Raw genomic sequence first — 11,686 nt, forward strand, 5'->3', positions numbered from 1 at the left:
CACAACCTTCCCCATTCCAGGAAATGGTTCTTCTGTCCTTCCAGCTGGTTAGGCCCCCAAAATACCCCCAATTAAGATTCTTCTATGTAGGTAAGGGAGGGGCAAAATTTCTCTTGAGCCCTTAGAGTCTTGGTTCCCTTCAGCTTAGAGTAATCTTCATGCCGAAGGAGCCCATTTTGGCACCACCTGTCCATGGCTCCTATGGTTGTCTTTTCTTCCTGACTTTTGCCCTAAACAGCCTATCTAGGCTGCTCACTAGACTTGTGGCTTTTAAAGCTGATTCCATTCTTGAGAGTTCTACTGGTATTTGCTGCTGATGCCTCTGTTTGCTGTAGCTGGAGGTTTGGCATCCTCAGCTCAGCAAGGGATTGGTCATTTCCTCTGATAGGCTCACCAGCACAACTCTCTTTGGTGTTGGAACAGGCTCTGATTGCAGCAGCATCCACTGCCTTGCTCAGCCACCTCTGTTGTCTGGTATCCTCACCCTGGTCCTCGCTGTGGAGGAACCCACTGGCTACAACCATGCCACTGTCTGCTCTATCAAGGGCCTCCAAACCACACGGAAGCCAAAGGAAGTTTGGAGATCCAACAAAGGGTTTTTTTTTTTTTTTTTTTTGCATGACCACTTCACCAATTCCTCATTTTTTATTTTCTAGTTAGTGCTGTTTGAATTCTATCTCAGAGATCTTTGTTGCACCCCAGGATTAAGAAGATATTCTATTTCTCTGTAGAGATTTTACAGTTTCAGTGTTTATGTTTAAGTCTATGATCCACTCCCTCCTTCTCACTCCACCCTCCACCCCCCAGATAATTCTTCAGACCAGAAAGGCCAGCCTTAGGGCTTCCTGCTTCCCTCTCACATGTCCTCGCCTCCCTCCCCTGGCACAGAACAGGCTCTATGGCCTCACATATCCAGATGCTCTCTGGATACGTATACAAGAGAGATAAAGGAATGGAGAATCTCTTCTTTCTTGCAATACTTCCTAGCTCTTACACTGTCCTGAGTTACTTTTATACCTGTTTTAAATGACACACAGTATTTTTCTTAACTCTATCCTTTTTATCTCTAGCTCTCATGAAGGCTGCCTCTTGTTCAGGGAAGAGACAGTGTACGCAAAAATTTAAAAGAGGAATAAGCTCATTGATGTATTTGAAAAAACCCAATCTTCATTACACGGAGGTTCCCAGCAATTGTATAATGCCTGAATTCTTCGGCAAGGAAGCTATCTGAAGGAGTGTTTGGAAACCTGGCTTCACAGACCGGAGGATGCGGTGGGATGGTAACATAGCTCAGTGACTAGAAACCTCCTGGTGGCAGTGGAGGCTGTGGCTGGGAGAACTGTGGCCGTGTTGGAAGGAAGGCTGGAATAAGGTCAGTGCTGGGGAGGGGGAGAAAAAGGAAAATAATAGTTTAATATTGGATTGGGGAAATGAGTGTGGTTGTAAGATAGAAAAACCCAGGAGCATGTTGGAAGAGACCAGAAACCTCACTTCTTTTCCATAATCAATCTAAATAAAGTTGTGTTTTCTTCTAATGTGTCAAAGGTTGATGCTGTCACATTTATACCAGGAGACATTATAGTGCGGTAATATAGTCTTGTACTATTCGTAGCTAAAGAGGCTACCATGAATAAGGTTGAGGGCAATGTATTTTATTATTCTTACTAAATGAAAATTTAGCTTCCTTAACCCATTTGTGCCAGAAATATTATCCATTTATTGAGCACTTTGTATGCACTAGATCTGTCAGATATGAAGACGAATAAGACATTTCTTCAAGAAGCTTACAGTTTCATGAACAGCCCTGCAACATAGCTGGACAACAGTAAAATGTTATGCTAAGAGCTGTGATAGACACCTTCACAGACTATTCTAGCAGATTTCTGAAAGAAGGCAGGAGTGCATAAAGTCACTCGAGTCACATGACAATAAACGTGAGTTCATGGAGATTCTAAATTTTATCACCAAAATGAGTCAAAGCAGATGCTGGGAAGTGCATCACATAATAACTCCTTGGGGCAGTAAGTGTTATGTGGTATATATCCATGTATATAAATATATATAATATATATCCATGTATAACATATACACATATATGTAAATATATCCATATATAACAAATATCCAACAAAAAAAAATCCATATAACAAATACCCAAGCCTTTGGAAGATTTTGAGTTGGTGAGGGAGTGATGAATACAATGCAAGATGTTTTTTCTCTGTGTGTAGATTAAAATCAGATTGAGAATGAAATTTGTTTCTGCCTTTCTAGAATCATGACAACAGAATTTCCCTGTAGTTTAGAAATATTTAAAAAGAACAATAAGACAGAATTTAATTCCCAGGTGCTTGCTTAGCAAGCACCATGCCAGTTAAGCACTGTTCTTGTGTCATTGTGCAGATCCCCAGTGGGCCAGAAGAGAAAGTTCTTAATTAGATTTCAGTGGTCCTTGTTTGCCAAGGTGCATTGTTTGGGGATAGCTGTTGAAGGATTGGCTAAGCATTTTGTTCCAGTTTTTGCCTCTCCTCTGTAGTATTCTGCTGAGATGTGACTCTCTCATGTAACTTTGCAGTTTCCTCTGACAACAGGTTAAGTTAGTCTGCCCCTATCATATGCAGAGCCTGATGAATGTCAAGGGATGAGACCAAATTAATTCAACAGGTGGCAGAGAACCCTGGGGGAGGAGAAGCCTGCTCCACACGGATATGCTAATACAGATTTCAGTGCATGATTATCATTCTGCAGTTCAGGAATAATTGAATTTGCATATCCCCAATGTTTAAGAATTGATTTCCTAAATGAGGAAATCTGGGGCATAATGACCATGTGCCTATGCATCACTGCACATTATTTCAGGATCCAAAGGAATCTGCAGAGAGTAAATTACTTAGTCCCCTCGGATAGATGGAATTTTCATGTTATCTTAGGAAAGCTGTGGGCATTTTTTTCTCCTAATCGAATGGAATCATTCTCTGTTCTAAACATAGGATCAGAAGTGCCTTGGAGGCTGCTGGGAGGGTAAATAATTAGCTATCTTACTGCCTAGAGAAATAGCTTAGAGGTTTTTAGAGACTCTGCACAAATGGACTGGGATATTATGCAAAATTAGTTTTGGTTATACTCTAATTTATCTAACTTAATATAATTATTGAGAAAAGCAAACTGTGGACAGTTAGGAGTAAGGAATCAAGAGCCTGCGCAAAGGAGATTGGGCATGAGTGTTCTACTAAAGAGATAATGATAATTAGATATGACTGGATTTATTGTTGCCTCTTAACACTGCACATATAGGGTTTGCCCTATATCTATCCCACTGGGATTTCAGTTGTGTCTTCATTATTCAGAAAACCTTATCTTTAGTAGGATAAAAGCCCTGTAAGTAAAGGTAAATAATTGTGTAACGTCATCATATGCAGCCAGCTTTTTCAAATACGACTGAACTTGATATGCTACCTATTTTTTTTTTTGAAACCCCAGACTTGGGCAGAAAATAACAAAACCAGAACTCTGAAGCAAGATGTTATGCTGTGGAAGACATATTTGGAGGGATAGAAGTTTTAGAGGGATGTTCATAACAAGGCTGGTTCTCCCCCAGGCCTGGGTCAGCTAACTCTAACAGTAATTTAAGGAAACATGATAAGGCATATTATGGGCTGTGTAGGACATTTGGTATCTTTTGTGACTTTTAAACTTATTAGTCATAGGCCTCTGTATTGGAGGAGCCATGAGAAGTAGGTTTTGAATGGAATGGAGATGATAAAACCTGAAGGTGATGGAACATTTGATTAAGTCATAAGTTCACAGAAAATGGCCCTTGAGACTGGCTCACTGGAAAGTAGCTCAGGTTGGGTGGACGACTAATGGGGTTCCATAGTTAATATTTCCATGGGGCTTCAGTCATGTCAGCACCAGCATCTGTCTTCTCTCTTATGAAGCACAGAAATATGTGTCATTTGGCTGAGAGGCTGTATTCCCAAGATCTATGTGGCATATTCTTTTTCTAGGAGTTCAAACTGCCAGTTGAGAGCTGATCCAGCTACTGGGCACAGGACCTGCTGAGGAAGCTAGTGGCATTCACATTAGGAAAGGTGGGAATGGGTAGAGAGTCTGAATAAACACCTGGATCCCAGAACTCACTCTGCAAGGGAGGAAATTAAAGACCTAGGATTTTCAACAACTTGCAAAAGTCCACCACATAAAACCGTGTAAGATTTAGAGGTGGCTGGGGAGGCAAAAAAAAAAAAACAAAAACAAACAAACAAACAAAAAAACAAAACAAAACAAAACAAAAACCTCAAAAAACTATGTTAGATTTAGAGTTTGAATCCAACTTCATCAGACTCTAAAGTCTGGCCTCTCCCATTTTAATGCACTGCCTTTATTAAAATGGCAAGGGTGCACCCAAAGCTCTACTTTATCACTGAGAGCTTTCAGAACTTGTGAACCTCTTCATTTGGTGGCTAACAGCCATCCTGGAGTAGGCTATGTTCCCGTGAAGTCTTCCTCAGACCTAGGTTGTTCTAAAGGAGCAAGTGCTCATCATTCAACATCTGTATCTACCATGTGTTGATTACTGCTCTCTTGACTTTTGGGAGGGGCCAAATTGGAACGTTTCTGTTGAACACGTGAGGAAACAAAGTCGAAGTGAACAGCCTAAGTCTGCATAATGCACCTAGTTTACAAAGAAAATATGTCAAGTATTATAGTAGGTCTTAGCATATTTTTGTCTCCAAATTCTAGCAGAGTGCCTCACTGACAATTTTAGTCTTAATGGTAAAAATAATATCTATTGCTTACAGGTAGGGAAAGAAACTTGTCCAAAGTCAAATATCTTGTCACATGGGAGTCTTCTTACAATTCTACCCATTGATTTATTAAGATGAGACTCTTTATGTTTTTATTCATTGACTGCCAGCCACACTGTAAACCAGTCAGTTTGCTCTGAACACAGGGGCAGTAAATTGCAAAAATAAATGACCACAGTCCCTAACCCCTGTCTGCAACCAATGTCCTTTGCAATATGACTTTGCAGTTCCTCCCATCAAAGTATGAAATCTTTTTTTCTTCCTCTTGAATCTGAACTGACAATGTGACTTTCTTTGATCGATATAATGCAGCAAAATGACGCTGTGACAGTTGCAAACCTAGGCCTCAAGAGGCTTTGCATGCTTGTGATAGCTTTCATGTTGCTCTGTGAATGAGTCTGAAATAGTCTGCTGAAAAACTCCCAAGGTATCCTGCTGAGGACATCCTCGTGTAGCTAGTAACCAGTCAATCTGGCAGCTGATTACAGATGCATGACCGCCCAACCAAGACCAGAAGAATCATCCAGATAAACCCAGCCCAAATTACTGACCTGCAGAAGTGTGAGCTAAATAAAGAGATATATTTTTAAGGCACTAAATTTTGGGGTGATTTACTATGCCTCAAAAGTTAAGTGACTCAGCAGGGTGCTCCATATTGTCTCTTGGATTTTTTGCTACCTCTATCTCTGGTTCCTTTTCCATCTTTCACCATGATTACTGAAGGATTTCTTTCAGAGATATCTATCCATTAAAATTTGATCTCACTTCAAATGTGTTCAAAGTGTATCGTTGAAAACAAGTTGGAGCAGGGGACTGCCCAAGATTTGAGTCTCTTATGTATGTATGTATGCATGTATTTATTTGTTTACTTATTTATTTACAACTCTGCTCAACTGAAGTTTAGGTAGAGAGTCCTTCCTCTAATTGATTTGCCAATTACCTCTAGTTGCAGTGGCAAAGTGATTCTTAGAAAGCAGAGAGATCATAAAAGAAAGAGTGTTTCAAGTGTCACAGAATGACATGTTTAGAAGTGATATTATGTGCCTGCTTACTCTGTGCTGGTTGTCTCCTAAGATAGACAGATGGATAGGTAGAAAGATAGAAGATGATAGACAGACAGATAGATGGATAGTTGTACAGAGTATAACTCCAGGTGTGGGAGAATACATTTTAGAATCATGTAGTTGTATAATCATAGGCACTCTGATTATACTGAAATAATTGAGATTTTTATCCAACAGCAAGTCACAGTGAACAGGTGATGTGATAAAAGCCTGAGCAGTGCATTTCTATTTTTCATTTGTTTCTCTAAAAGTGGACAGTAAAATCAATGAAAGCCAGTGACTATATCCTTTACTTAAAAATGCTTGTAGCATTAAGTCATTCCTGGCTTGGGTAAGAACATTCACAGATGAAGGCAAATTTCCTATGAGGTCATTTGGAAAAAAGGGAATATCTGACTTGGCTTTATTTATTATTTATTGACTTAGCTATTTATTTATTCATGCCTTTATTAAATACATATTTACTGAGTGCCTCCACTGTCTGCTAAGTACTGAGAAAACAAAGAAAAGTAAGATATAGTGCCTAATAGAAAGTCACTTATAAAATGGTATAGAATACATTGTTATATGTGGTAAGTAAAATAAGAAAGAACAAAATATTATATGAGCAAGAGGTTAGTTTGGCCTGTGGAAAACCAAGATATAAAGATAATATACTATTAGATGTAACATTTTAATTGTCATTTCGTCCTGAACTTCCTGATTCATGGACCTTAAAAAAAAATCTGACTTAAAAAAAAAATCACCATATGTTTATCTTTAGTTTAGGGTATAAGCCATCTCCTCTAGATCAGTGACCTGAGTTGCAAGATGTTATTTCCCAGCTGGTGTTGTGACTGACCTTCCAGTAGGTCACGTTGTATGACGCAAACTGTTTCTGGAAGATGGGGTACATTAAATAAAATTAAATCCCATGGGCATCAGGTTATTGTTTTTGTTTTTGTTTTATTCATTTCATTATAGTTTTTGATTGGAAGCATCGTTTGCATGATACCATATTAATGTTATAAGACTTTTGGATGATGCTGGCAGAAGCATATTTATCAGGTAAAGAAAATTTGAGTCCAATTTACATGTTATTTAGAATGAGAACAAATTACTGGCTCTTCTACGATTGAAAATGTAATCACCCCACAACCAGGAGACTAGCTGAGCTTCTCAGAGTATGGTACCATATTTAGGGCTGCTGAATGGTTACTACTGTTGGTGAAGTAGAGTAAATCAGACACTGAACAAAGGTGATATCCAGTTGAGGTTGGGAAGAAAGACAATCTTGTTGTTTGTTTGTTTGTTTGTTTTTGCCTTTGTACAGTCACCATCTCTGTCACTATGGCTACATTTTGAGACCCTCACTGGGGAACTTGGGCTGGTTGATAGAACTTGGTTAACTGAAAGACTTGAATAAGGCCTCTTGTTAATTAAGAGCCTCTTCTACAGTGGGATCCTGAGGCCCATTTACAAGGTTGATTTACAAGGGGCACATTAACATATATTTTCCTCAAATTTCTTTGTCAGCAGTTTTCTAACCTTGTTCCTTCCAAGGACACGACCCTGCATTCAGAGATCTGGATGGATCATCACTTTAGCATCTCTCTCCTTCCAGTCCAAGTGGAAAATTTGTTATAACCCTTAAACTTCTGCCTACTAGGGCTATTTCCCTTTCCTCAACTCTTTCCTGCCCAGTCCCCTTAGTGTGGTTATAATGCCAGAGCCATCTACTCTCCTCTGGTACTAGCCTGTTATACAGAACTTTCCATACATTACTATTTTTTCCCCTCTTAAGTCAAGTAGTTATAGAAGAGTTTCTCAATCTAGGCACCATTGATATTTTAGGTCAGATAACTTTTTGTTGTGGAGGAACTATTTTTTGCATTTTAGGATATTTAGCAGCATCCCCGACCTGTACCCACTAGATACCCATCACATACCTTCCCCCAACTGGTGACAACCAAAAGTGTCTCCAGACATTGCCAAACATTCTTGGGAGTGGGAGGCAAGATTACCCTCAGTGGAAAATCACTGCAGTGGGGTGACAATGCAAAATTGTTTGGCTAGGACAGTCTTGTTTTAGGCCTGTTGTCCTGGCCTACTTTTTAGCTCAAAAATGTCCTAGTTTATATGATAAATTACAGTTGCTCTAATCATAAGAGACTCCCCATGAGATCAAAAGTGTGGGTTGGTGGAGGGGCGGTTGTGTGCCAAGAGAAGACATGCTGTGTGTGTGAACCATCTGCTCATGCAACTTTCTTAAGCTTCAGGAACTGTTTGGGTCCAGTCTCATATACACCTTTTCCACTTGATAAAGGAGCATTGCTATGTGCATCTGACTTCATGGCTTGGAGCTGCTCGATAATACAACCCATGATGTCGATCTCAGTTTTGAATGGGCACATGGATAAGCATCAACCCTAGTATGAGAAGAGGTGAGTGTTTTCCAAAGTAATAGTTACTTTGTAAAGAATACACAGGATTTTTATCCATAAAAAATCTTAAGAAATGTAATCTTCCCATCAGGGTTGTCACAAGCTCTAGACAGCATCCTCATCTACCACAGATTTCAAGCATAGTGGAATCAGCTGGGTTGTGGATGCCAAGTGGCAGAGCTGCCTGCATTACAACCTGGACCAGCTGGATAGCTTCCTCTTGCTCTTCCTCTTACTCACTTGAAGCAGAAATGTTTATAATAACCTGGTAAACAGATTGGAAAAGCTCAACCAAATATGGTATATGTTGCCTGTAAAATCCCCGAAAGATTTCATTGCCTCTTTCTCAGTAACAGGGGATGCAAGATTCAGGAAGCGTTCACCTAAGACAGTATATGCCAACATGCTCCAGATCACTGGATCTCCAGAAATTGAAAGCATTCTGTAATTCTCTATTTGTAAAGGATTCATCTCCTCACCACTGTCATGCAAGGGTTTCCAAGACATTTGCTATAGTTGCTACTTTTACCTTTCTACTCTCAGTAACGTGATGAACCAGCATGATGTATCTGGGATGGTCAGAAGATCAAAGTCCTGACAAATTAAATTGTGAAACAGATATAGAACACTGAAATCATGCTAAGTCTGAAGGGTAAAGTTGATTAGCTTTTTCTGCTAGATTCTGGTATCTCTTCTTTTTAGGATAAAGAGAAATAATTGATTCGATTAATAGCTGTATACTGCCACTGTGGATTATGATTTCCTCCACTAAGCAGATCATATCTAGCAAACCAGCTTAAATGGAGTCATTACCTAATTAAACATATGACTACTAATTGTTATCCTCAAGGATTCATCCATCTTCTCTACTAGCCAAATTGGTAAGTTAAACGGCAAGGTGAAAAGAATCAACACTAAATCTCTCAAGTCTTGAATTGTGGCAGATTCTTCTGTGATTTCCTCAGGGATGCCATTATATTTTTGGTTTAGCATTTGGGTATAGAAAGTGAGTTTTAGAAACTTTCATTCACCTTACTGCTAAAATAAACCTATTTCATAAGTCAGATCACAATTAGGATTATGCCAGTTGCTGAGGCTATCTAGTCTAGAATACACTTGGGAACCAAGGAAATATACATGATTTAGATGAAGAACCAGCTGGGACTACTATGAGGTAGACTCAAGTCACAATCCATTCAATACTTGACCTCTATAAAGCCCTCATTATTTCCTATGACATTCTAGGTCCCTAGGGATTAGCTTTGATTTAAATTGAATTTCTAATAACCTCCCAATGTCTGGGTAAATCTCTACTCAATGCCCACTTAGCCTGGTTAATGGCCCCACGGCCCTTTGAAGAAGGCTATGAGGAAGATTCATGATAAGTACCTGTTTGTTTTTGCAGAATCCTCCCTCAAGGATACCCTGCTTTCTCTCAGTTCAAAGACATCTGCATCTGGGAACTAACTCAAGTGTAAAAGGGTCTTATCATGAAGGCTCCGGTATTGCCTTTGTTAGGCATAGAAGTTGAAGGTTATAAATCTCAAACAGAACGTTGGTGAGCCCATCCTTTCCTGTCATATAGAACACCATTATCAATTAGCAATAACCATATATTCCTGTGGGTCAGACCATTGTGATCATCAGTTTGCCCTACTGCTGTTTCTTTCAGCCATGTACAAATTTTTTTCCTCAGGCAGTTATAACCTGCTAAATGGTTATGCCATTCTAGCATCCTGCAGCCCTACTGAAGGCCAAGTGGTCAATTTCAAAGTCAGCATCTCTTACCAACAACTCCAAGAATATTCAGTAGTAATGCTGGTTTTCTCCTCTCCAGTTTCTCAAGTACTTGACAAAGGGAGTTTCTTCTGCTCCCTTTTGTAGGATTTTGTAGAATGCATTTAGGAGTGAGTGGACAGTTTGTATAAAATAAACTTACTCTAAAATTCCTATCTCCCAACTCTTTTTGATAATTAAATGTTAATTTTATCAAAGCTATCGATATAAAAATTTTAAATCCAAAGAGTATGAAAAAACTTATGACAAAAATTAGGTGTTTTTTGTTGAAACTTCCTTACTCTTTATTTCTTCTCTTTTCAGGATTGAATCATCTTTTCAGTCTGGTGAAGCAAGGTTAGAAAGGGAATAACAGGGGCACTGCACTCCTCCCATCCCATTCAAAAACAGTCTGCTCAGCAAGCCACGGGCCACCATTGCTGGGTGCACCACAGGAGGTATGGCCACACACTGACTGCAGGCACTGCTGAGCTCTGCTGGCAAGACCAATTACTGCCTTGCCATTTGAGTTCAACCCTACATAGCAGTCTAAGTGACTAATTTCAAACTGTCCCTGTGCTTTTACATCTACCCTAGGGATTCAGATTCACAGGTGAGAGCACTGGACAGGCCAGGTTTAGGATATATGTCTACATTTGTGTGCTAGAGAGTGGTGATCTGGAACTTATAACAGGGATGGAAAGACCCTGTTTTCAACTTGTTTTGAGATACTGGCTGGGAAGCAATAACAATGTATATTGACAATAAAAAAGTAACTACATGCCTTTCCTTTTTTTCCAGGTTCCCCACTGGCTAGGTAGAAATGTGAAGACAAATTAATCAGGTTTGATGGTTATGAGTCCCTTTTTCTTGTGCTAATGATTAGTGTGAGCCTTGAGAAGATAGGAAGTCTTTACCCCTGCAACGCTGATCATGCTGCAATCTGAGCTTTAGTAGGATGGGTTTCACCCAGTATTTGGGAACAGCTACACATTTCCTGACTGGAAGAACTTGACACCAACTCAGACCTTCTTTTTGGTTATTCTCACTTTCCAGAGAAAGGTGGCTGGTCAGGGCAGGTCTGGGCCCATGGCCATGAACGCCTGGATGGGATTTGAAGACATTATTGACCATAAGTCACCTTGCTATCACCAAATAATCTAGACATTTTTCTTGGAGCTAAATCCAGGAAGGCAAGTGGCATATGTATTGGCTTTGTCTCCTGGCTCTTATTATACTCACCACTGAGGCATATAAAGAAACAGAAAGAGACTTAGAGTCTAACGGCTGTTTGGCTTTAAACATTTTTTATTTTCTAATTGAATTAGAGTAAAAACAGTAGTTAAAATATACCCTTGGCTGTTGTCATGAAAATCACAGTAACAAATTAGCCAAAAATAGCCAATTTTCTGTGGTTTCCAAGGAGACAGCCACAATTGTCATCCACCAATCAGTGGCTCATCCTCCCAGGGGACATTAAAAGGAAACTGTGGGGGCATCTGTGTGGCTCAGTCGGGTAAGCATCTGCCTTTGGCTCAGGTCATGATCTCGGGGTCCTGGGATTAAGCCCCATGTCCAGCTCTCTGCTCAGCAGGAAGCTTGCTTCTCCCTTTCTCTC

General features: G+C 39.8%; 1 long non-coding RNA gene across 1 annotated transcript; it reads left to right on the plus strand.

Annotated features, from left to right (window-relative positions):
• Positions 1–1,277: 1,277 nt before the first annotated feature.
• Positions 1,278–10,511, plus strand: LOC113918968. The gene is made up of 5 exons (XR_003518733.1): positions 1,278–1,372; positions 8,175–8,292; positions 8,995–9,173; positions 9,698–9,850; positions 10,393–10,511. It is a non-coding gene; the product is annotated as an uncharacterized LOC113918968 (long non-coding RNA).
• The last annotated feature ends 1,175 nt before the right edge of the window (positions 10,512–11,686 follow it).

The sequence above is a fragment of the Zalophus californianus genome, chromosome 1 (genome assembly GCF_009762305.2).
Source record: "Zalophus californianus isolate mZalCal1 chromosome 1, mZalCal1.pri.v2, whole genome shotgun sequence".
Classification (NCBI taxonomy): domain Eukaryota; kingdom Metazoa; phylum Chordata; class Mammalia; order Carnivora; family Otariidae; genus Zalophus; species Zalophus californianus.